This window comes from Lucilia cuprina, chromosome 3 (genome assembly GCF_022045245.1).
Source record: "Lucilia cuprina isolate Lc7/37 chromosome 3, ASM2204524v1, whole genome shotgun sequence".
Classification (NCBI taxonomy): domain Eukaryota; kingdom Metazoa; phylum Arthropoda; class Insecta; order Diptera; family Calliphoridae; genus Lucilia; species Lucilia cuprina.
The window spans coordinates 38,705,491-38,733,464 of NC_060951.1; the positions used below are offsets into that span (position 1 = coordinate 38,705,491).

Genomic DNA, 27,974 nt, shown 5'->3' on the forward strand with positions numbered 1-27,974 from the left:
AAAAATGATTAAAATATACATATATTTATTTATTTGCGCTAAAATGTCATCTGAATATTTTTATAACTTTTGTTAGCATGTATATTTATTATCTAGCTAGATTTAGCTTAAAAAATTGATCATAATCATTTCTTGGTTAATAATAAATATTTCTACGTTTTCCTGAGAATTAAAAGGTAAGAAATAAACTTTAAATTAAAATATGCAAACATTTGCAGGAAAAAAAAGAAATATTGTTATTTTTGAGTCAAAAATACTAAATGTGGAAACGAAAAAAGAACTATCAATCATAAATTACATAATAAGCAGCAGTATAAGACATTTAACGAATGAATAAATGAAAAAAATTATTATATGTATATATTGTTAAATGTAAGGAGAATGAGTGGTTTTTGAATTGAACATTCATAAAAACGAAACGAACACATCAATAATTGATTGACGCATATTTTAAAAATTAATGGATGAAATCGTTTTTATTTTTTTTCCTTAACTTTTGCATTTTTCTGTTATTATAGAATTTCAATGCAGATTCAAAAAAAAAATCTAAGAAAAATTCACATTAAAAGCAAAAATATGTTTAACAATTCAGTTGAAAAACGCATTTATAATAAATATAAAATGCAAAAAATAGAAAAAAATTTATAATACCGACAATAGCTAAAATAACAAACAATTACCAAAATATACAGTGTTTTTTTCTGCTAAAATTTATGTGGAAAGGAGAATCATCAGCTAGCGAATGTATAATTTTTCGTTTTTATTTGACAAAAGAAATGTCAGTTTAAGTTTTTTTTTAAACAGAGAGTTGAGGTGGGAGGGAGGTGGTAATTCTCTTAAATGTATGCTCATATGATACTGTCAATTAATTTTGAATTGTGTTGAGCTACTGTGAATGCTACGAAATGTGTCTTGTCTTGCAACTATTCACATGTTATTATGGTATGCAACAACAGCAGCAACATGCTGCTGTTGCTACTGTTAGTTAGTTGCTCATGATGGTAGTGTGTTTTCATTGAAACTAAATTTAATCCAAACTGTGTAGGCGTGTGAATTTTTATCCATTACGTTTCTCTTGTGAACTAGGAAAACACAAATTTTTTTCGGGGAAAAAACTATTGAAATATTTTATTTAAAAATACATTTATTTTGGTTGTGTATTTTTGGATTTTGCCAAAAATAAATCAATTATAAATTATATTATTTTTTTGGGCAAAAAATTGAAATAAATTTGATTTAAGTTTTTGTACTCACGTAGTTGATTAATGAAAATAAAAACAAGATGGAAATTTCCTTGAAATCACTTACCTGTAATGAAAATTGAAAAGAAATATATGATTAATTAAGATGTGAAAATTATTTATGTGAAAATTAAAATTGTGTTTATAAAAAAATTATATTATTAATGGGAAAATTCTAGGTTTTTTTGTTCAGATTTTTATTCTACTAAATGTAAGTAAAAACAAGGATTTATCATGATTTTTAACCAAGTTTTCAAAGATGCAAACTTTTATAAAACCATAGGCGTATGAATTATATTAAGAACATTTTACGTTTTTCATCGTAACTTGATGATGCTAAATATTTTTCCATTCTGGCTGCTTCTGGCTGCAAAAGTAAAGAGAAGTACTTCCAAAAAAATAACATTTATTACTACTTTAAAAGTAGCAAATAGTGACTTTTTTACTTCCGTCAAAGTGATGTTTTATTACTTCCGAAGAAGCGACAAATGTTCTCTTTTTTGTATGCAAATATATAAAAATATTTTTATGCTCTTATTATTTTTGGGCTTCCGTTTTATTAAGGATAATATTATTTAAGTCAGATTAGTTGTATTCTATAATAAAAAAAATCACTTCCGAATAACTTCCAAAAAAGAGCATAAAAATAACTTCCTGAGAATGACTTCAGATGTAAAGAATTTGAAATCAAATAAAAAGGACATATGACAAGCCTGCGTTAAACTCATTATTTCTTTATGTCTTTTTCAGTACTTCAATGCAGTAAATTCTACTTCTTTTTCTCATCTTTGCGACACCTTAGGCGTATGATTGATATTAATTAGAACTTAATTTACATTTCTGTAGATTTCCTGAATAATTGTTATCAGAATTTAAAAGTTTAAAACTCATTTAGTAAAAAAGGCTTAAGTTCAACTCTTTTAGCAAGGAATTTAAAAAAAAATCCATAAATTAAAGATTAATATTTTAATGGATGGTAAGTCTCTTTACATAAACTACTATTCATTCATCCACTGAATTAGTTTGCAGTCTTAATTTACATTTGAAATTACAACGTTGACAACATTGACAACGTTGTAAGTTCACACGATTGTTAAATTTTTTTTACACTTTTTACTTACAACGTTGTAAGATCTAACAACTGTGTATCACAGCATTGGAAGTTCACACGACTTTTATACTTTTTACTGACACCGTTGTAAGATCTGACAACTGTGTATGACAGCTTAAAACAACTGTTGTTTAAAGCAAAGCTTGTGGTGAATGCGTTTCATAGGTTTTAACATGAGACAGTAGGTTTCTGCATTTCGATAGTGTAGATTTTCACAAGGTTTTGATGAAGATAAGCCAAATAAATTTGAATATCCAGAAATGGAAATATTACTACATATTCTTGTCCAACCAAAAATCTTGCAAAAAGTATTTGAAAGCTATGCGAACAAAAAATTCACAATCACGACTACATCGTTTAAAGCGAAGATTGACACGAATACGGCCAGAACATGGAGCCAAATATAAACCAAGTAACGTTCTGCCACTTGTTGTAGTATCGGTTTCAAACTAATTAGAAAGAAATGGTTGGAAAGTTTTTCCTTATTTGCACTATTGTTTGAGTCCTAATCCGTAACGACTACTATTTGTTTCGATCGATGTAGACCGCCCTCCGGTTTGAGACGTTCTATCCATTAAAATATAAGCAGTTCTTTTGATAAGAATGCCATATGTTGGTTTATGATAATTTGAAACAAATTATATTGTACAAATAATTCAAAATAAATGTTGAGAATTGGATAAAAATTCCCCTTTTTAAAGTTATACGTATAATTTAGAGTTTGTTAACTAAGTAGAGATTTTTCTTATATAAACTATATTAAACTATGTATTAAATAACACTAAAATCCATAAGTTAACTTAATTTTTCGACAAGTTTTTTAGAATTTAAATTTCGATGTACACTCTAGCGTATGATTAATATTAATTATGACTTTATTTAAAATTTTAAGCATAACCATGATAGTTTTTAAGCAAATAACAAATTTTAAAAACTAAATTAATAAAAATACTTTAATATATTTAAAAAGAAGACTGAAAAAGCTCAATATTTTTTAAATTATCTAAAAATATCTTAAGAAAAAAGAATTTTTCATAATTAAAAATGTTGGTTAATGTTTATGTCTTTTAAGACCTCATAACAATTCATTTAACAATTCTTCTAAAATTTATTTCATTTTTCCAGTATTATTATAAAAAAAAACTATTTAATCAACCTATTCCTGCATATTTTAACATAAATAAAAATTTCTTAAGAATTTTCTTAAAATACTATAAAATACATTATGAGAACACATTACTAATGAAATGTGACTTTGCTATACAAATCTATCACCACGATTTATATGATGTCATAACAATTAAAGTCAGTTTTGTGTTCTGTGTGTGTTTTTTTAGTACCGGTAAAAATTTATTAGAATTTTAAATTAAACGATTTTTATTATTAATTCTAACTAAATATTTATGGATGTTGTGATGATGACGGCTAAAAACTAAACAACAAATCTGGAGAGAAAAAAAAATAAATCGTGACAAGTATTTATCTATGTATAAAACATGGAATATGGAAAAAAGCAAACTTAAAAATCTTCACATGTTTCAATACAAAAAAAGTTCAAGGGTGAAATAACAAAATACAGTAAAGTTTTTGTATAGAGAAAAAAAATTACAAAAAAACTTACACACAAAATGGCTGAACACAATTGCAACTGCTGACGATATTATTATTATTATTTTTTTTTTTGTTGCCAACCATGTAAACGTCTACATACTTGCATTTTTAATTAAAACCAACAAGTGTAAAATAATTTTAAAATACTCGTTGTACTCATACGATTATAAAAAACAATGTAAAGGGTTTAAGAAGAAAAAAAACTTAAATGAATACAATGACGGCGTATACTAACATTTAAGAATTATATAAAATGTGTACAACTTTTACGAAACAAACTAATAATATATACGTATATGTACGTACATGTATAGATCTATCTATAGAAACGACAAGGTATTCATACCTATAAATACTAACATACTACAATTGCAAATAATTAACGAGACTGTCTGCAACATTGCAGTTTGAACACTTTAATTTTTATAATATGTATTGATTTCTTTGAAATACAAGAAACATTACGAATACATTAGCAGTAGATTGTAGAAGATTGTATCAGTTTGGCAGAGACGAATTATAAGAGCCCCTGCTTTCTAAGCTATTGAATGCTAAGGAATTGTAAAAAAAAAACATTGGAAAAGTTTGTTTGTAATAATCTAATAATTTATCTATTAAATTCATTGAAAATTTAATACTTTTTTTATTCAAGTTAATTTTTTTTTTGTAATTTAAATTTCTTTGTACCCCCTAGCGTATGATTAATATTAATTATGATTTAATTTATATATTAAAGCATAACTTAAACAATTTTTTACAAATTAACAAAATGTAGAAACGTAAGTGTTCAGAATAATAAGCAAGTCCAAGATTAGTATGATGCTATGTATTCTGAGCTCACAAACTATATTAGGGGTATAAGAACACAATATTGAATACGGACTCAGATGATTGTGGTACACATGAAGAGGATGGTTGCATTAATGAAATAACTTTTTGTAGGACTTTAGGATATATATTCGAAGTTATTATTTTTCGGGAATTAATACAAGGTTTTTTTTGAATACCTTTCTTTTGATATACATTAAAATTAAAAAATCAGGGATTGTGACAGAATTTGGCTGATATTTTCTTTATTTACAAATCGATCTTGCAGAATTAATAGAATTATTCAACATTAAGATTTCAAAGATGTCTGGAGTCTTCAAAAAACTGATTTCAACAAACATGTAGACAGGGGACAAATAGACAGACAGAAAGACAGACAAAAGAGATAAACATGAAAAGCTATAAACTTTAGAGTATCGGACAATCATATCTTTACACAAAGTTAAAATAAATTTTTGTAATATTTTAAAATATTGATCCTTATCATATAAACTGTCACAAAGACTTTGGACCCTATGCAAAAACGATTATTAAAGTTAACAATGGTTTAGTACACACTTCTTCCATATAAAAACAGGGTTTAACAACCATTATTAACATAATAATCATCTTTGCATAAGGCGATTTGTTTTTAGACCAATGGTACTTGTCCTCCCCTTATGATTTGTTTGTAGTTGCCTTAAAATTATCACTGCCTTCGAAAGATTTTCAGAGGTTTTTCAATTTCCGTAAAATTCAAAACGTTCCTCTTCGTTACTTTCCCTCCCTCTGGTATTAGATAAGGTGGGTCATCCATATGGTCTCAAATGGTCTTTGTCTCTGAAAGATTTTAAATTTGATTATATCCACCCAAAACTAAAAGTTTTCCTTAAGGGAAAAACACCTAAATTGTACCTTTTTTATATAAAAAAAATCCCCTTTGCATTCACCTTTCCTCTCCTAAATGAAATATTCAATTAAATTGCGAACAAAAAAATTATAGTGACAATTGACGTGTTTCGTATTTTTTTTTTTTTTTTTTTGTGAAATTGTTATTGTTGATGATGATAATACTATAGAGTTTCCTAAATGACAAAAATCTAAATATTCGCATCCCTTATAATATAGAAATTGTACATTTCTTTTTGAAATGTTTGTCGCCATTCGGTATTTTTTTTTTTTTTTTGTATCTAAATTATTTTTGAGGTAAATTCTTTTGCAGGTGTTTTTTTTTCTTCTTTATTTTCGAGTATAGTTATGCGATTTTTCTAGTACTTTTTGAAAACCTACAAATAGAAATGATGCACACAAGCCTGAATATAAGTGCCAAAATTTGTTTTAAACAAGAGGAATCAAACAAAAAAAAAATAAATAGATAAATTAACAAACATTTCAATTTTGTAATTAAAATAAACGTATTTTTTTTGTTAATAATATGATATATTTTTTTAACATTTTACTATGACGATCGCTTTTTACCATTATGTTTTGATTTTAATAGATTATCTATAAAACGAAATCAAAATCGTGAAGCTGACTATATTTTAAATCAAATCCCCATAAATTTCAATGTTTGTGTGTACTGTAGCGTATGATTAATATTAATTATGACTAAATTTATATTTCGAAGTATATGTTGTTGATTTTTTTAAACAATTTACCAAATAGTAGAATTTTAAATGCTAAAAGTCAGGTGAGATAAGCCACAACACAAATGAAAATATTTTGAAGTTAGCAATGCAAAAGCAGAATTAATTTTTACGCATTATTCTGTGAAATACTTAAATTATTTGGATTTTGTCTTTAAAAATGTAACGGCATAGATTTAAACGAAATACTTTGAATTATTATCTACTAAATGACATCAAAATCAAGCAGATAACTTTAATTTTACTAAGGTTTTTAAACATTTTAATTTGGGTATATACTAGGGCGTATGATTAATATTTAATATGAATTAATTTACATGTTTTTTACAAAACTTTGTTAATTTTTAAGTTATTGAATAGAAACCGTAAGACAATGCAAACAAACAAGCTACAAGAAAAAATGCTCACTTAAGCGTTTGGTGAATGTGTTCTATCGGAATAAAATAGATTGTAACGTCCAGAAGTGGTGGTTTTAAATAAGAAGTTGGAGGATATGGATTAAAAGCTAGAGAGCTGTAGAAGCAAAAATTTTAAAATGTATTCACCTAGAGTAATTACTTGCGTTGAAAAATTTCCCTTTTCCCACCATGTATCCGTGCCTGACATTCCGGGTATTAGGTTTTCCATATGAACTGTATTGACTATATTCGTTTCATTTCTAGCCTATTTTTTATAAACCAACAACGATGTATGATTACACTTTATTTAGACCACCAAGTAGAGTAAATTAAATTAATATTCCATACGAATTCCACAAAACATTAACTTGCTAGTTAATAGTGATCACTCAATGTGACCAATCAATTGCATTTTTATTTTTATTTTAAAACTACATGCCACGCAGGGCGATCATAAGAAGTTTTGGTGAACATTTCACAAACAAGTCAAAAAAAATAAAAACAAAAAAAATCAGTTTTGTTGTGGCAACCTATGCAAATCTTTAGTAGAGTATGAATAAGTTTAACTAGATCATATGCACCCACTGTTTATAGAAAACTTTTTTTTTTAATATTTTTCTTATACTTGTATACCTTTTGGCGAGTTATGTTTACATTAAGTAATTTAATTACAATTATTTGTAATGTGTTATAGAGAAATAACTAACTACAATTATTTGTAATTGTAATAATTGAAGTTTTGCCATTAACAATTACTGTAACTAACAATTACTTGTAATTTGGGAAAGAATATATAATTAGATAATATTAAATTACAAATAATTGTATTTATAAGCTATTCAATTACAAGTAATTGTAATTGGAAATCGTTCAATTACAAGTAATTGTAATTGATAACTGTTCAATTACAAGTAATTGTAACTGATAATTGTTCAATTACAAGTAATTGTAAATGGAAATTGTTCAATTACAAGTAATTGTATTTGGAATTTGTTCAATTACAAGTAACTGATATTAAAATTAGTCCCATACAAGTAATTGTTGTAATTAATTAAAACTAAAAATGTTTGCAATTGAAAATTGTTTAATTATAAGTAATTGTAATTAGCAAACTCCCATTAAAATTACAGTAATTGTAATTGTTTAAGTTTTAATTACAATTACTTCAAATGTAATTGTAATTGAAAACGAAATCATTAACCCTAAAGACCCTCATTTAACTGCACAATCTTATAACCTTCTTAAAGTTTTCTTTTCAATATCTTTTCTTCTTTTATAACTTCCTTGGAAGTTCTTTTTTCTGAAATAAAAAAAACAATTTGTAGACATGTGTATTTTCTAGAAGATACCTAATTATACGATTACAATCTTGAAGCAAAAAGTTAATACTTGATGCCACTAAATTCCTCAACTTTCAAAATGTAAATTCTACTTCCTTTTCGCTTCTTTAGAAGTTCTTTATAGCTAATGACAGTCTCCTATCTAAACAATATTTACATACTATTTAAATTAGCAAGATTAGTGTCGTAATTGTAACACGTCCGTCAGTCAGTCACTCACACTTTATATCAACCTCCACACTTTTCTTGAAACTAAAACAGAAAACATTGTCTCTAATTACAATTTATATGTGATGTGTAACCAAAATCACTAGAATGATGATATACATCAGATGATAAATTAATATTCCAGCCCAGTAACTAAAACCAAATGAAATAAATCATTTTTCCATTCATTGATTTAACAAATTTGTAAAAACGCAAAAAAAAGCAACGACACATGCGAACGTTTTCTGATGCTTAAAGACTAAAACTAATAATGAAAATGTAACAAAATAAGTTAAAGGTTAGGGAGGTGCAGAGGAGGTTGGTTAAAATCGGATACAGATACGTGTAAATAACAACTATATCTTATTATTTATTTTATATTGGAAGAAACCTTTTGGTTGTTTTTTTATTTATACAAGTAGAGAATGAATGAATGTAACAGCGGCTGTAGTTGTTGTAGAAAACTAAACTAAAGCAACGCAAATGTTTAATGCAGCGTATCACATCACATTTAAAAGAAAAAAATATTTATATTTATAAAAAAATATATAAATAAATAAAATGTATAATAAATTTGCATATCTGCTATACACGAGGTGTATATTTTTTTCTGTTCAATAATCATATGAACAAATGTATCTAGTATTTGTATGTACCTGCACGTATCTACTTATAGATACATATTTAGTGAAATAAATATATTTAAATAAAAACCTAAAAGCTACTTATGTATGTTTAATTTATTTTTGTTCCTATAAATAACAAACGTTTCTACATCATTTTTTTTTAAGTAGTATTATTGTATAAGATTTGTTTTATATTTAAGTTTCCATTTTTTTGTGTTTTGTTCATACACTTGTAAATTATATTCTCAGTTAAGTTGTGGTTGGTTTGTAATATTTTTTTAAATTTAAGATTTTTTAGCGTTTTGTTATTGTTGCTATATTCATCCATTCATTCGCACAACCCACACCTAAGTTTTTTTATTATTATTTTTTTTTATCAAATACATAAAACACCAACAACCAAACAGCGTGTTTTATTTCGTTGCACATTTCAATTATTCTTGTACTCGACTTGTAGCATGATACAAATTTTCTTATATGCAGTTTAGTTGTAGATCATTTTGTTTGTGGCTTTGATTGTTGTTGCTGTAGTTTTTATAATTTACATCTTACAAAGTCATTATCACTTTGAAACCCTCAAAATGTTTAAAAGAAGGAAGCGAAACAACAATGCAACGGCAACGCTAACGACAACATCTACAAATAATTGTCAAACTAAATTCCCACGGTTTAGAGAGGTGTTTGGCAAAAGAATTTTAAAAGAAATATTTTTTACATTATATGTAATGTTACGTGTGTATGTATGCATCTTTGTTGTTTACATGAATGAAAATTAAATTGAAAATTTGATTTTTTGTTATAATTTCTTTGGGGATTTGTGTGTTTTGTATTGGAAAACCTTTAACGCGCCTTTCTTTTTTGGTGGACATGCCCCATATAGTAATAGGAATTGTTTTGGTTAATTGAATATTTATTTGAGAATAAAAACTGTAACCCCATATTCATAAATGCTTAATAAAGTTATTGATGGTATATAATAAACGGGGGAATAGTTTAAACTTTCAAGTGTTAGTATTTTTATATCAAAAAAATTTAAGTGAATTACAGTGGTATGAATTGCTTAAAATTATGATATTTTAAGAAAGTTTTTTTTTTGTGTCATCTTACACATATAAATTAATTTGGAAATTTGTTAAAAAGCTTTCCAATTAAAGGGTTTGTTTTCCGTTTATAAGATTTGTTTAAGTTTTATGACAAAGCTTTATCTTTATTTCGTAAAAAGTTTATAGTTAAAGGCTTTATCGTAAAAAAGCTTTCTTGTTATAAAAGCAGAGCCTTTTTTGTGAACACGCATTTTTGCAATACGTTTTTTGTGAAGAAGCTTTCCTTTGATGCGAAAAATTAATCTAGATAACTTTTTTTGTAAAAGTTGAAAATTTTTTTACAAAAATTATCTAGATGTCTTTTTTTGTAAAAGCTTTAAGCTTTTCGCGAAAAAAAAAGCTTTTTAAAGCTTTTTTGTGAATAAGCTTCTTAAAACTTTTTTTATAAAAAAGCTTCTTAAAGCTTTTTGGATAAAAAAGTTGTTTAGAAAATCCTTTTACAGAAAGATTTTCTTGTTACAAACTTTATTGCGAAGAAGCTTTAAGTTTTAAACTTTTTTGTAACAGTCTTCCAAAACTTGTTTTTGTAGAATATTTTTTGTAATAAGCTTTATATAAAAATATCTTTAGGAAAACTTTTTCTGTTGTGATAAAGCTTTTACTCAGACATCGAATCTTTTTCTCTGACAATAAGCATTTTGCGTAAAGGAATTTGTTCTAATGGAAAAAGCCTTTTCTCAAAAAATGTATAAAAAGCTTTTTTTTGTTCAACAACATTTCCTACAAAAAATTAAATAACTGTTCCTTATGAAAACATTGTTATGGTGCAAACTTTTACTGTAGAAAAGCTTTTTTTATTTTTTTTTTGGTAAAAAAGCTTTTTCTACATCTAAATATTTATTGTGGTTATAATAGCTTTTTCAATTGGAAAAGTGTATTTCTTTACAAACACGCAGTTTCTCGCCAAAAACTTTTTTATTAAACTTTTTCTCATGGAAAAAATTTTCAAGTGAAACAGTGTTTGGATAAAACAAGTTTTATTTACAAGAAGCTTTTACAAGAAGATTTTAAAAGATGTAAAATTTTGGTTTTTCTTTTTGAAAAGCTCTTTAAAAGAAGGAAAAACTTTTCATACAAAATTGTTTTACATTTTTTTGTTAAACTGAAATGAAAAACTTCTATTTAAAAAGTAAGCTTAATTTACTTGAATAGTTGTTTCTGATCTATAAGTTTTTCTTAAAAGAAAAGTATTATTAATGTCTCTCAAAAAACAATGTTAACGTAATAGTCCTGTGTTTATGAAAAGTTGCTCCTGATTTGTTCCCTTAAATCTTTATTGTTCCAGTTTTACGCACAAAAAAAGGCAGAATGCTATCAAAATATTTCGATATTTTTGACCTTGTTGATAACAAGTCATTTAGAGAAAAAAACTGTAATGCATTTGATTAATATTTATTGTTTTTGTTTTAAAAATATATATTAAACAAAAAATAGTATTTAACTCATTCACACTTGAATTTTACTGCGTTATCAATCGTATTATTTCTTTTTTTTCACTCACACTTATAATTTCAAGTTCATTATCAGTTCAGTTTTTTTTTTCTCTGACTTATAAAAAGTATGATAACGAAAAAGTCATCAAATAGTATTAAAAAAGTGAGTTTCTGTTATCAGTGTGTAGAAGAAAAAAACGCATGTGCATTTTAACAGCCGGTTTATTAAAAAAGTTATACAAATATTTTTTTTATATAGATGATGATATTTAAATTTTAAGTTTTTAAGAGAAATAATGAACATTAAAAAACATTTAAACTAATAGTTTCAAATTTGCATTTTCACACACCTTTTTTTTCTGCTAATTTTGTGATTTAAAAAGTAACGCCTCTCGTTTTTTAAACTTAACTTAAAAAGCAAAATTTCTCACACCCAAACTGTAGATATAAATTTTAATTGTTTCCACAACTCTAATGGCACAACTAGCGTTATTCCTCCTAATTTTTACCTTTCCAATGGCATTTTCTTTAGCTTACACACTTGAACACAACCAATGTCCCATTAAATTGTAATTGTCACACACTTTTTTCTTCAAAATCTTACTTTATTTTTTCTTACACACTCTATAATTGTAGAAGAGGTTTTCTTTTTCGGAAAGATGTTATAGGAAACTATGTACATTTGTCTCCTATTGGCGGCTTGTGTTTAAAGACACATCAAAGGTTTTATGGAAAAGAAAAAAAGGTTGTTCCCCATAGTATACAAGAAAGAGCAAAGCAAATCATTTATTTATAATGTAATATGTAAAACAAATTGGATTGTAACGAGTCATTCTGTCTTTTATGGGTTTTATTCTATGATTTGCATACTTATAGTCAAATGGCGTAAAATAGTTTAATAGCAGAGATGATTGTCTCATAGTCTCAACGACCCAGAGAGAACACTACACAAGCACTTAAGAAAATTGTTGGAAATTGGATGTTTTATTAAGAGATTCTTTAAATTGTATTTAATTTCAAAAGTTCAAAATATTAAAAAATATCCTTCAGGATATCCTGAAGGATATGCCACTTCAACCCAAGACATTCAAAGAAATATCATTGAATGGTACTGCGCCCCAATTAAATTCAAGAAAAATGTTGCCCAATATGAGAACAATCTACACATTCAATAGGATAAATACGCATTGCTATTGTCAGTTATTTAAAAGCTTTCAGAAAAAGGAATTTGTGACGTAGACAATGATCTTTTTTAATGTACATGCACAGGGGAGCTTCGTGAAACATTGCATTCTCTCGTTTTTGATTTTATTTGCTTTCGTCCCTTTGTTGGTAAAAAGAGAGAGGCGATCTCCAATAAAGAGATTTCTTACTCCTTTGCTTAAAAAACTACGTAAGAATCTCATTTGTCATTCTCTGCCGATAGCTGATCATGATCAGTAATAGGCAAAGAGTAAAGCAGTAGTTCTCTTAGTGTTTCCACATAGCAGAGAAGTTTAGGGGGCAAATAACACTCTATGCCAATAACGATTGTTTGTTTGAAACTTTACGATCTAGCAATGACAAATTGCAAATTGAAAAATGTCAATGTTCTACACAAAACTTTGCTTATTGGAACTTAGGATCTTAGGCAGAGAGTAAAACTATAGTTAGTTAGTCTTAGTGTTCTCCCATAGCAGAGACGTTTTGAGGGAAAGAAGACTCCTTGCCAATCAATATTGATTGTTTGAAACTTTGCGATCTTGCAATGACGATAGCTGCTCAAGATCAGTAATCGAGAGAGTGTAAAACCGTAGTTTTCTTAGTGTTCTCACATAGCAGAGAAGTTTTTTTTAGCGCTAGAAGATTCTCTTTGCTCCAGATTAACGATGACTAAACAGTCTACTGTGGAAAGACACAAGGACAAGTACACCACAAAAAATCAATAATAAACAACTTCAAAATCTTCTAGTTGTTGAAGAACAGCTGGTATGAAGTTTGATAGGCGAAGAAGTAATAAACGTTTGTCAGATCTTACAATGTTGGCAAAAAAATTAGAAAATATGTACCACGTGAAACGTTGTCAGAAAAAGCATTACTGACAATGTGACAAAACAAAAATTAAAAGTTACAGTTGTTGGATAGTTTCTGAACATTTTTTGACAACATTGTAAGACCTTGGAATTAATTGCAAAAGAAGAAAAACTAATAAATTCTTAAAGTTAAGATTTGCCAATAATTATATAAAAATATAAAGAAACACAAAATATGGAATATACGGAAAGAAAACTAGATTAGGGATTATTAAAAATTCAAACTAAATGCAATTGTTTTTCCTTCATAATCGTATAAAATTAATTTTTAAAAATTATTTTACTTTTTTACTTTTTTGAAACATGTGTGAAGAATGGCAAAAGAAAAAAAATATAATTTTTAATATAAAAATAAAATTCAGTTTTCTTGGCAGTGTCTGCCATAAAGTCTACAAAGTTTTTATGAGCAAGCAAATATAAATCTAATATATAAACTCATTAAATAAAATAAAAATTGTATTTATAACAACATACAATTTAAATAATTTTATTATAAAAAAACACTTACCCAAGTTTGCCTAAGCAAATCTGGCAACACCTAATGAATACACTGAGAAAAATATACGTCAAGTGAAGATGAGTTGAGTTTTGTTATAAAACAAAGCAAGTGGCCAAAATATTTTTTGAGAAATAATTCACTTTTAAGAAGACACCTTTTAACAGACACTTTTAATTACATTTAAAATTTTAATTAAATTTTAATTAAAATATTATTGCTTAAACTTTTGATTTTTTTATTTTTAAACAATTAACAGCTTTTTCAATTTACTTTTTTTTCTAATATGAAAAAAATCACAATTTTGTTCGAAAAAAATTGACGTCAATTTAAATTGTGTTATTAGATGTTGGAAATACTTTCACTTAGAATGGATTTTCTTTAATTATTTAAATTTATGATTTTAGTATTCAATTTATTTAAAGAATATTTTTGTCACTTTTTTTCTAAGAGTGTATGCAGGTAATAATTTTCGAGAACACGCGCAAACATAACAAACGTGGCGTAATCATCATGTTTTTTTTTCGCACAGCAAACCAAAAGATAATAAAAAGGGATGACTTTTTTTCTTCTAAATTCCACTTTTTCTTAAATATAAATTCATAATTTTTTTTTTTTTATTTTTTTAAGGATTTTCTAAAATCTCATAAAATTATTAATTAATTTTAATAATTTATTTGCAATATTATTTATGTATGATCAAGTATACAGCAGAGTTCACTAGTTATTCACAGCCCGCGCCAGCACCTTTACGACAACCAAACGTTTCAAAATGGAGACTGACTTAACGGTTGCATAGAAAACTAATAACTAAGGCCCCATACATTCTAAAGTAAGAGTAGGCGAATGCGACTGCAAAATAGAAATAAAAATAAAAAACACAAAAAAAAAACAACAACTAATACAGCAAAGCAAAAAAAAAACAACAACAACAGCGATCACACACAGATCATATATTTCATTTAGTTAGTACTAGTAGTAGGAACCTCAAACATTTGCAAAAAAAAAAAAAATTATATATAAAAATCAAACAACAAATGCAAAAACACTAACAAATTAAATGAAAAAACAGGAACCAAAATAATAAAGAGAATTATCTAAAATTGCAAAGAAACGACAACAACGCAACAAAAAAACTACAGCTGATTAATGTTTAAATGTTGTTGCTATTTTGCCATTTATTAACAAAAAAAAAACCTTTTCACTTTTTATTAATTTTGCTTTTACTTGATTCTTTTCTTATTTCATTTTAGCGCTTTTTTGCAGCAAACACTGCATTCTGGTTGATTTTTTTTTTGCTCTCTAATTATTGTTTGTTTGCTCTCTCTCTCTTAACAATAAGTCATTATCGCTTGTCTCTTTTTTCGATTTCAATTTAGAAAAAAATAACATCATTGATTATGATGTTGGTAATGCTAAGTTGGCTTTTAAATGAAAAAAAAAATGGCTAGAGATTGAACTCAATAAAATGAGATATTGTCTGAAAATTTAGTTTAAAACTTTGTTCAAAAACTTAATCTCTCTGGTTTCGATCTGCAGAAAACTCTAAAGTTTGATAAAGCTGCACAATAAATAATTTAACTTCGTGTGAATATTACTTTTCGATAGAGATATCAATACAAAATTCACTGAATATCTTGAACGATACCATAAGAAATATAATCTGAAACAAGATGCTTACGGGACCAGATTGCATAAAATTTATTGGAAATAAAATAATTGCGGTTGTGGTTTTGAATCCGTCTTTCAATGATAACTAACAGAAAAGCTATTCTATTTAAGATAATTATCCCTATACTTCGACGTTTAAATGATTTTGATTTCATCTTAATCAGATCTTTTACAAAGTGGTAATCATGTATTTCTCTACGATCTGTCATCTCACCTTTTCAGTGAGACATGAAATGTTATGGATGTCTGTTAAGGGTTACATTCATTATCAGGACCAACATTTCAGAATCTGCACACAGAATAAGGAATGAGATCGAAAAATTCTTAACACACGATTTTCATTACATTTTTCAACCAAAGTATTATTTGATTTTTTTTTTGATCAAGTTACCTTTGAAAAACATGTCAGTTATTATGTGTAATGTCAATTATATTAATTTTTTTGTTAATCTGATTAAAATGAGTGACCAGAAAAAAGTGCGTACTGAAATTATTAAATATTTTCAACTAAACCCAACTTGGTCTTACAAAAAGTTGGCCAAGCATACAAAGGTCTGCCGTCAAACTGTTTCCAATGTTATTAAACAGTACCGGGAGAACTTGTCAGTTGATAGAAAACCTGGTTCAGGTAGAAAGAATGGTCCACATGATGTTTCTAAAGCCAAAAAATAGAGCGCATTTTCAAAAGAGCTCCCAACACATCCGGTAGGAAAGCAGCTCGGTTAGCTCAGTGCTCGGACTATTTGGTACGAAAAGTTAAAGCTAATGCAGGTTTAAAAACATACAAGGCTCAAAAAGTTCCTGACATGAACGCTGCTAAAAATTTAGAGGCCAAAAACAGAGCACGGAAATTGAAGTCAAGTTTATAAAAAAAATATTCTTGCTGCATAATGGATGACGAAACGTATGTTCTGGCAGATTTTTCGCAACTTCCAGGTCAAAAGTTTTATGTTGCTGATGCTCGAGGGAATGTTGAAGAAAAGTTTAGGACCCAAAAGCAGACAAAATTTCCCAGAAAGTTCTTGGTATGGCAAGCAATATGCAGTTGCGGCAAAAGAAGCCAATCATTTGTTACAACGGGCTCTATAAATACCGAAATTTACATCAAGGAATGTTTACAAAAAAGGCTGCTTCCATTCATAAGACTTCATAATGTGTCCACTTATTTTTGGCCTGACTTGGCATCCTGTCACTATGGAAAACAAGCCCTTGAGTGGTACAAGAACAATAATGTGGTATTTGTACCAAGAGAGGCAAATCCTCCAAACTGCCCGGAGCTAAGGCTAGTGGAGAGATATTGGGCTCTTGTTAAAAGAGAATTGAAGAGTACAAAAAAGGTGTCCAAAAGTGTGGTAGATTTTAAACGGAGATGGACTACATGTTCGAGCAAAGTGACAGAAAGCACTATAAAAACGTTAATGGAAGGGTTTCCGAAAAGGGTTCAAAATTTCATCACTAGGGATTAAAACTATAAAAATATTTTTTTTTTGTAAATTGTAATAATAATTTGAATCAAATAAAAAAAAATAAAGCTGTAAGTTTAGTGGTTTCTTTTTTATAAACATATATGTATGTTAAGAATTTTTCGATCTCACTCCTTAGATAACCATAATAGACACTCAAAACTAGAATCCCCTAAAGATCCGTAATCACCAATAATCATGTGATAAAAATCGCGGAACTTACTGTATATAGTAAGTTATGGCGAAATCAAGTAAGTATCAATATTATAGATTGGTTCAATCATTTCAATATAGAGAAGATAACAATCCGATAACACAGACTAAATGTCTAAAGATTGCAAAATTCTGCTGTGATTTCACTTTATTACAGAGGACTTTTCGAAACTAAAACGAAGGTCCTATTTTTCGCCTTCTTTCAATAGAATGTTGTCAGATATCAGTTAGACAGATAAAACGAAAAGTTAAGAGAGCCAGTTGCCGGGGTATATTAGTTTGAAAAACTTCCCCCATCTTTGAGTGATTACTACCAATACCACTAGCTGTAGTCTCAGCTTTTATTTGGAATGGTTTGACCCAGTGTCGAATAAGAGCACCTATCTTAAAGCTGTGATACAATTTTGTCAGATCTTACAAAGTTGGCAGTTGTTCAGAAAATCTCTAACAATACTCTGTACTTAGAATTTTTGTTTTCAAACGTTGTCTCAAAAGGCATTTCTAACGATATCGCAGGGTTCTTCGAAGTGCACGTGATTCTATTGTCAAAAAAGGCAGCCATTCTTCAGAGAAGTGACTGTAGGTCTAAGCGTTGACAATGGGAAGGTGTCAAACGAATAAGATACATAATAAACGAGAAGTGTTACGTGTTCAATAGTTATAGATGTACGTTATCTTATGCTATGTATAGACGGTTGTTAGATCTTACAGCGTTTTCTTAATTGAGTCATAGTGTCCATGGACGTTATGACAATTTCTAAAGTGTCACATTGTTCATTAACAATATGACATAAAATCCATTTATTAAAAACAGGTTTATTTTAGCAAAGACGGTATTCGAAACATCATAAAATGCAACCGGCCGAAGGAAATTTAATCCAGGACACTTTTTCAAAGGAATTCAAAATGCTACATATACCAAATTTTGGAGCAATTCTTTTCTCCACTCTTTTGTGTACATGAACATTTTGTCACTGGACATAATTACACGCCACACAGCAATTGTCAGAGATTTGATAGAACAAACTGCTTGTACACAGAGTGACGAAAACATGTCCAAAAATTGGACAAAGTGACGATGATGACCCATTTCAAGCTCTTCCTTTGGTTGAAAAAGTATTACCGTGAAATAAGCCGTTTGGTATTATAAAAGGTTGTCAACTTGAGAACTGTTATCCTGACGAATGCAAAACTATTAAATGAAACAAGAGTGTAATTACAAGCATTTATTTGCATCAGATAACTCAAACGAGAAGTGGAAGTTCCAGATTATAATTCTGATAGAAAACTCTACAACGATAGTAGAAATTAGAGGCAAATATACCTCAGAAACACTGATTGTGAAACCCTAAAAAACTTTGTAGAGAAAACTTATTTTTTAAACATAGGACAAGAATTCCTTTCATAGATCGTAGTAAAAAACTCACACTTATAATAAGGATAAATCCATTTGGAAATATAAAATCGATTTCCAATGAATCCACTAAAACATGTTTTTTAGCGTTTTTTGAATGTGGGCATTACCTACCAACTGCACTCTATGTCTTTCTCTCTCTCCATCTGTACATTATAAATATCAAGAAAATTTCCTATGCTCGACAAATAACGACTGAAAAAATATCTCCCTCTCTCTCGAGACAAAAAGCTTATTGTTACGTTCATTGCTGCACTGCATTTAGAATTGTTTTTGTTATGCATTCGTTTATGGGGTGGTGGTAACAAAAACGAGATCGAACGCATATTTGCTCGTTATGATTTTGTTGTTTTTAGTGTGTGCACTGTTCTTGCTGTCGTTTGTTACTCTTAATGTAATTGCTGCTGTCGTTTTGTATTTGTAAAATTTGTATTCGTGTGTAAAACGGCGTGCCCTTGAAAAATGTGCCCCTAGTCGTTATATACAGATATAAGTTTTTTTTTTTTTGTTTTTAATGCTCATACACACGAGTACATGTTATTTGGTATTTAGTTTAGTTTCAGTTCCGCTTTTAGATTAACCCCCCGCCGCAACACTTTGTCTTCTTGTTTGCCCTTTTTAACCCTTTAGCGGTGGATTTTAAATAGGATTTATTCGTTTTAGGTGTATGAGAGATAGTGTTTTGTTTTTGGCAAAATTTTTTTAAAAGTTTTAAATCTTTTGCATGAAATTAAAAGTAAAAAAGTTTTCATTGTTATTTTTAGTTAAGTTTTCATAAAAAAACAATCTTTTGAAAAATTCCCTAAATGCGAATAGGAAAATGTTGCCAATTGTTTTAGATTTGAGGAATTAGGGGAAAAGGAATGTTATGAATCGTGGCAAACAAGTGAAATTTTTTTCTATGATAAATTTTATAAGTAGTTTTTGAGATTCGTAGATTTATTTGGGTGGTGTTTTTTTGTAATAATATGTCAAGATATTTTAAGCCTAAATAGGTGGTGATTCTTCGTTTTGTGGGTAGGGTTTATGTTGCCAAGAGGATTAAGGTACTCATAAGGCTTTTAGTTTTCTTTTGGGAAATTTTTGATATTTAAGATTGGATTATCTACTTGCAAATAAGTTTTTCCTGTACTCCTTTTTTGTTCGCCTCATATTCAAAATTTGGAAGAAATATTTTAGAAATTAAAGCTTGAATTTTAAAACATTTTATTTACCTTCGAATTTCATAGAATCAATTAGAAAATAAATTGCAAGCACTCACCTAAAAATAGAAAAAATTAACAAAAATTAGGAATTTTATAAAGAATTTTAATAAAAGTTCAAAGAAAAAAATTCAAAATTTAAAAAAAAATATATATATAAAATTAAAATTTATTAACAAATTTTTTAAAATAAAATTTTTTTTAAATAAAAAAATTTTTTCCACATCATCTACCCATCTTATTTCTGTGTGTAATCTCACACTTACTCACTCACTTTTTCCTTCCTACTCACAGTCATTTCAACACTAATTTTATACGTTTCAATTAAAATGCATCAAACATTTTATTTCTTAATTAAAAATATCAAACAAGAAAACTAGAAAATGCCATCAAAAAAAATTTTAATTTCACTTAACGAAAACTTGCGAAATTACGCGAAAAATACTGCCAAAAACAATTGCAAAAACAACAACAAAATATTGCAATAAATATATTGTAGATATAATATTGAAAAAAAAAAAAAACTATATACATGTACATACAAACAACAATAATAACAACAACAAGAGTTTAGCACAAATTTTTCATTGTCAAGGTCGAACGTTGTTCTGAAATCGGAAGCAACAACAACTATTAAGCTAAAAATATAAAGCACAGAGCAGGCAAATAAAAAAAAAAAAAAACAGAAAAACGCAATCACATTCACAGAGATCGCACTAGCAAAACCAGAGTAAGAGAGTATTAAAAATACAAAAAAAGCTTTTATTTTTGTTGTCGCATAATCAAAAGTTTTCTATTTAATTGACACATACAAACATGCATTATTTATTGCAAGTTCATAATCAAAATGCATGCTCTTTAAAAAAAACACAAAAATACGATCATTTTTAGAGCAATCGTTAAAATAACGATCAAACATTAAAAATTGAACGATTCATAAACGCGCTAAAATATACACTTGTATAAGAAAGAGCGGGTGAAAGTGGGTTATTGAGGGATAGATTGTATTGTTGTTGTTTTTTCTTGCTACATTTAGAAAGTAAAGAGCGTAAAGTGGTGTAATGCATTTCAAAAAAAAAAAAAAAAAAAAAAAGCACTTGTACTCTTTGTTTTTTTGTTTATGAAAAAAAGCTTCAAAATGTTTTTCTCTATTTAGTTTGAGTGAGGAAAAATAAACATACAAAATATAGAGCAATGCACGGAATATGAGCTCGTAAATCTATCACATTTAAATTGTTTTTAGACAGAATGCGAGCAAGCTTCCCCTAACACCCTCTAAAATACTTTTTTTAACAAAACTAGAAAAAAGCTTTATAATATCAAAATAAATCAAATACCAAAAACGTACTGTGGGTTAGAAAAAAATGTATTTAAGATAAATTTTCTATAAAAAAAAAATTTTAAGAAAACTTTCTAAAAAGGAAATTTTTAACAAAAACTTTCTATAAAATAAAATTTTAACGAAAATTTTATATAAAAAAACTGTTATCGATACTTTTCTATAAGAAAAAAAAATATCAAAAAATTTCTATTAAACAAAAATTAGAACAAAATTTTTTTTATAAAATTTTAAAAAACATTTTCTTTAAAACAATATTTAAATAAAATTTTTCTATAAAAAAATTTTACCAACAATTTATATAAAAGAAAATTTAAAAGAAAATTTTTAGTAAAAGAAAATTTAAAAGAAAATTTTTAGTAAATGAAAATTTTAACAAAAAAATTTCTATAAGAAAAAATGTTCTAGAAATATTTCTATAAGAAAAATTTTATTAAAAATTTTTTATAAAATAAAAATTATAACTGAATATGTTTTTAAAATTTGAACGAACATTTTCTATATAAAAAGAAAACTAAACGAAAATTTTCTATATAAAAAGACTATATAAATAAAATTATTCCTTAAAGAAAAGTTTATCGAAATTTTCTATATAAAATGAAAATCTATGCAAAATATTTTATATAAAAAGAAAATTTATACAAAATATTCTATGAAATGAAAATTTATTGATATATTATCTTTAAAAAGAATGTTTAACAAAATTTTTTTTTCAAAAAATATCGAATATTTTTACACAAAAAAAGTATCAAAGATTTTCCATATAAAAAGAAAATTTTCTTAAAAAAATATGAAAAAATTTTTACAAAAAAAGAAAATTTATGGAAGATTATATAGAAAATTTATTTATAACAGAAAATTTATTTAAAGTTTTCTAAATAAAAAATGTATGGAATTTTTTCCTTTATAAAGAAAATTTGTTGAACATATTTCTATATAAAATGAAAAATGATTAACAATTTTCTATGTAAAAAGAAAATTCATAAACATTTTTTACATAAAAAGAAATTTAAGGAATTTTTTTCTATGAAAAGAAAATTTATCAAAAGGAAGTTTATCTATATTTTTCTTAAAAATAAATTATAAATTTTTTTTCAAAATATTCTATGGAAACAAAATTTATCGAAAATTTTCTATATAAGAAGAATATTCATAGGAAATATTTTATAAAAAGAAAATTTATTGATAAATTTTCTATAAAAATAATATTTATCGAAATTAAAAAAAAAATATATATCAAATACTTTCTTTATAAAAAAAAATATTAAATTTTCTTTTTATAAAAAAATTCAATAAAAAGAAAATTACTGGAAGATTTTCTATATAAAGAAAAAAATTTACTTAAAATTCTCTATGTAACAAAAAAATTTTCTTAAAAAAATTTATTGAAATTTTCTAAATAAAAAGAAAAATTATAGAAAATTTTCTATATAAAAAATTATAAAACATTTTTATATAAATTTATAGAATATATTACAGAAAATTAAACATATAAAAAATACTTTATGAAAAGAAAAATTTCCCACATAAAAATTAAATATATCGAAAATTTTTTGTATAAAAAGATAATTTTTCTAAAATTTTCTATATAAAATTAAAATTTATCAAACATTTTCTATAAAAAAAAATAAATTTTATCGAAAATTTTCAAAATAAAAACAAGTAAGAAATTATAATCGGGCGAGGTCGACCATATAATACCCTACACCTTTGACAAAAATATAATGTGATTTAGTTGCCATAATAAAGCATTTAAGTTGATATGTACCTTGCCTCAGATATACATACTTAAGCCTTTTATTGTTGAACAAAATTGTGGACATTTAAGAGAAGTTTTGATGGAGGATTTTCATAGGGCTAGGGTCATATAAGGACCTATTATTATGGAATTCGTGAGGGTCATCAATTCATGTACAGAACTTGGTTTTTGCAACTTTTTGTCGATATATGAACTTTAAAGCCCTATTCGGCGGGTTCTGTTGTATGGGGGCTAGGTGAAATAATGTACCATTTTCAATAGGCTTTGTCCCTGAGACAATAAAAGATCATGTACCATATTTCATTGAATTATCTTCAAAATTGCGACCTTTAGTTTGATTACAAAGTTTTTTACACGGACTGACAGACGGACGGGCAGACGGATTCTCAGACGGACGGACATAGTTAAAACGACTCAGAAAATAACTCTGAGCCGAAAGGTGAGTATAGGACCAATATTATTGTGCGTTACAAACATCAGCACAAACCCAATATACCCTTCCCCACTAAAGTGGTGTAGGGTATAATAAAATTTATTGAAAATTTGCTATAAAAAGAAAAATTATCAGAATTTTTTTTTTATGAAACAAAATTTAACATTTTTCTTTAAAAAGAAAATTTACTGAAATTTTTATTTTATAAAGCAAATTTATCATCAATTTTCTATTAAAAACTAAATCGAAAATTTTCTTTTCTTTAAAAACAATATTTATCGAAAGTTTTTATTAAAAAACATTTTTAATGAACATTTTTTATACAAATGTTTTTTCAAGCCCACTGTTTAAGGCATTTTTTTCAATTCTATAAAAAAAAACAACAAAAAAACTTTTTCCTTTTTATTATATTTCCTCTTGACTTTTCCTCTATTGCTGCTGCTGAGTAAGCGTTCGCTCTGCTTACTTGCTTGCTTGCAGCTGCTGTGAATGTGTGCTTTTTGTGTACTAGTTTATTTAGTTCATGTTTTGTTCATGTTCAAGTTCTCGGTCATTTTAGTGCATTTTCAAATAGTTTTAAGTGCAACGCGTAAAGATATATATATATATATATATATAAATGTATGTATGCATATTTTTTTACAATTTTTTTCTCCAAATGCATCTACATTTTATTTTATTTATATTTATGTATAAATGTATATATGTAGTAGAGAGCAGTAAGTCTCCATTTGTTGGGAGTGTGGGTGTAGTGTGGTTTATTAGCTTTTCTATAAGTTTTATTTGTTGTTGTTGTGTAATAAATGATTTTGGAATGTTGTTGCTGTTGAGAGCTTTCTAAAAATGTAATCGTTTGTTTTATTTTATTTGAGTGTGTGTGTGTAACAACTACAGTGCTGCACTCACCGAAAGCGTTTAGAGCTTAAAGTAAGACAAATGTCCATTTCTTTGCGTACTTTACAGAGAGGGAAAGATAAGAAAAGTTTGATTGTTTAGTTTTCGTAGTTCTGCCTTCATTAGTTACAAGTTGATTTAAATTAATGCGAAATTTATTGCATACATACACATTCGTGTACACGCATTGATAAGAATTTTTGATTGAAATTAATGTAACCAGACATTGTGTAAACAATGTTAGATTATAGAGGATTGCACAATGGGACCTAAATTGCTTAAAAAGAACTAACAATTAATGAACACTGATAAATAGTGTCCGTATATTAGATGGATATAATGAAAGTTAGTGAAAACTACTCCTGCAATAAACTAACTCTTGAAAAACTTAAAGACATTACGGTTTGGAAAAGTCATCTCAAATTGGATTTATAAATCGTTTATAAAAAAGTTTAGACATAAAATCATTAATATTTTCAATATGTTACTATCTACCTTTCTGACTCATAATACCACCTCTATATAGAATGATGTAGTTCTCAAAAACATTTCTTAAATTATAACAAATATTAACAAAACAATTTATGCACAAATTAAAGTTGACAACAATAATTCCAAAGTTCATTATCACCTGTTTTGGCAAATAACAATAAAAAACAACAGAAAAAATCTAAAATTAGTATAAAAAATATCAGACACAGACTTCTCTTATTAATTTAGACAACAACCGAAAATAACACCAACACACACAACAGACATTGCTGTTGTTGTCCATGATGATGATGCCCTTTATGCAACCGAAAATAAAACAATCAGCTAAAAATTTCTACTAGAAATCAACTGATAACCTCGGCTACTCTCACACAGTCTACAGGAAAACAAGAAGGAAGCACCAGCAAAATAAAATTATTTTATTTAGAAAATAAAATCATAATACATACAAATTAGAAGCAACACAGTGGTGACTAAAGCTCTCGAACTTTGCCATAGAGATGAGGAGAAACGCATAGGCGACTTAGGCTGTTGTTGGTCAAAACCAACAACAACTATTACTAATACTACTGAGCTATAGACTGCTGCTGTTAGAGGAGCCAGCCTGACTGCCATAACGAATTACTTACGACATTTGGTCACGTAGTCTAATGACAAACGACAACGATAAGAAAAGGATGATCAATGTTTTCGCTTACCAAACCACCAACTGCAGTTAAACAGAGAAGATAGTTTTGCGAGAGAAGAAAAAAATATTACACAGAAAACTGCAACTGCTTGCAGACGCAATAATAACATGCAACTTAAATCTAAAAAAAACTTTATTACGAAGGAGACTATTTTCACCTGAGGTGACACACAAAAGCCACTTGACAAAGTACCAACTATTTTTGTTGTATGTTTTCAACTTTCTGCTCTGAACAAAAACATTTAACCAAAAGCAAAAAAATACGCAAAAGAGGACGAAAAAAAGAAAAACGTGGCGGCACAAACCACATCATCTTAAAGCGACAATAACAGCGGTGACAGCAGGAGGGTTGGTTGTGATGTTGACCATAAAGGCAGCAGGCTGACTGGCAGGCTCGTGTCTGGGGTAATCGTTTTTTTATGAATACAATCATTGTTTTTCTATGATTTGTTTTTTCGTTGTTGTTTCTATTCTTAATGTTTTTGGCGACCACAAACTGCGTTTGACGATGAATTGGCTGGTTGGCCACGTTGTTGCACTACTATTTTTGCGTTGGCTGTAAATCATATTTATACTTGTCAAAAAATTATGGCACAAACATTTGAATATTAAAGACACACCAGGCTCATTTCGTAAAATGCAACAATGACAAAAATAGCAATAGAACAATTTTAATAACGGAAAAATTTCGCATGAAAAAATGTTGCAGAAAAACTAAAACCAAACAACTGTTATATCTAGTTCTGTTATGGTTCCGATCAAGTTCAGTTCTAGTTCAGTTCTAGTTCAGTTCTAGTTCAGTTCTATTTCAGTTGTGGTTTAGTTCTAGTTCAGTTTTAGTTCAGTTCTACTTAAGTTACAGATCAGTCCTAGTGCAGTTCTAGTTCAGTTCAAGTTCAGTTCTAGTTCAGTTCTAGTTCAGTTCTAGTTCGAGTTCAAACTTAGTTGAGTTTAGTTCCAATGTAAGTTGTAAAGAATCGTATTCGAGAAATCTATTACTACAAAAGAAGCTATTGTTTAGCAGTAGAATTCTTGACATCGTTTCTTTATATAATTAAACTTTTGTTTATGTTTATTTGAAAGAACTTAATACTTTTCCTTAGAATGTGATATACGATTTTCCCAACAGACATAGGCTACCGTCATATTTACCTTAGAATATCTTTTAATACCCAAAAATATGTGAAAATTGTCTTCTTGATTAGCTCCTGTCCGCTTTGGCATATCATATATATTCTTTAATTTAAAATATTACTTTCAGTGATTTGTTTTTATTAGAAAAGCAAAACACACACGCCAACGAAATGCAATTTTTAAATAAAATACACTGATGCTTAGAATAAACTCAATTGCAATGGTTGTAGTGCGCGTGCAGTCAAAGACTTATACACATGCAAAGACAAACAACAACAAACAGAAAAAATAAGTGCAGCAAAAAAAAATATACACATATTTTACCATTTCATTTAGAGTTGGTTGCTACTGACGATGATGATTGTGGTGGTGGCGATGTTGTTTCTAGCGATGCAATTTTTATTCTATGTATTTAATTTTCTAAATGTCTAATGCCAACAGAAAACTATTAAACAAACACATAAACTAAACGAGCCAACAAACAAACATTTCTCGAAAAACGAAAATCAAATGCCAACACTCATACGTAAAAGCAAAACATATATAAAAATCACAGAAACACACATCCGCAAGTATATGCGCTCTTTATGATCGAACAAACAGTTACAAACATCAAAACGATCAAAACTACCAAGCCACCCGTCATCACCACCATTACCATACACATCATCAACGTTTGCTTTAAGTGCATGGCGATGATGATGTTCATGGTGGTAATTCCGATTATAAAACGGATGTACACAGTATGTGTTTGACTAACGTGTGTTTTTGATATGTGTATTTGTTGTTTTTACACATATATTGAAATGCAATGTCATCCATTTATAAAACTCGGCAAAACGCGAGTAAGAAAAAAGTCATCAACAAATGAAATTTATTTAAACAAAAAAAAAAAAAAAAAAAAATCAAAATTGATGCGAAACACACTCATTTTTAAAGAGCACACAGTACAGTGGACGTGAAGCACAATAAGATTTTACTTGAATTCTTAGTTAAATAATACCTTAAAATACCTTAGTTTAATAGCTGTTTAGTTCTAGATCAATTCCAGTTCATTTCTAGTTCAGTTCAAGTTCAGTTCTAGTTCAGTTCTAGTTCAGTTCTAGTTCAGTTCTAGTTCAGTTCTAGTTCAGTTCTAGTTCAGTTCTAGTTCAGTTCTAGTTCAGTTCTAGTTCTAG

General features: G+C 27.6%; 1 protein-coding gene across 5 annotated transcripts in view; it reads right to left on the minus strand.

Annotated features, from left to right (window-relative positions):
* Positions 1–27,974, minus strand: part of LOC111686739 — a 362,875-nt gene that overhangs the window by 210,731 nt on the left and 124,170 nt on the right. Inside the window, exon 1 of one of the 5 annotated variants that reach the window (XM_046947208.1) lies at positions 14,107–14,263. The exons of the other annotated variants lie outside the window; for them this stretch is intronic. The gene's annotated coding sequence lies outside the window, so the exon portion shown is untranslated. Of the gene's footprint in view, positions 1–14,106; positions 14,264–27,974 lie in introns of those variants that run through there. 5 annotated transcript variants of the gene reach the window in all.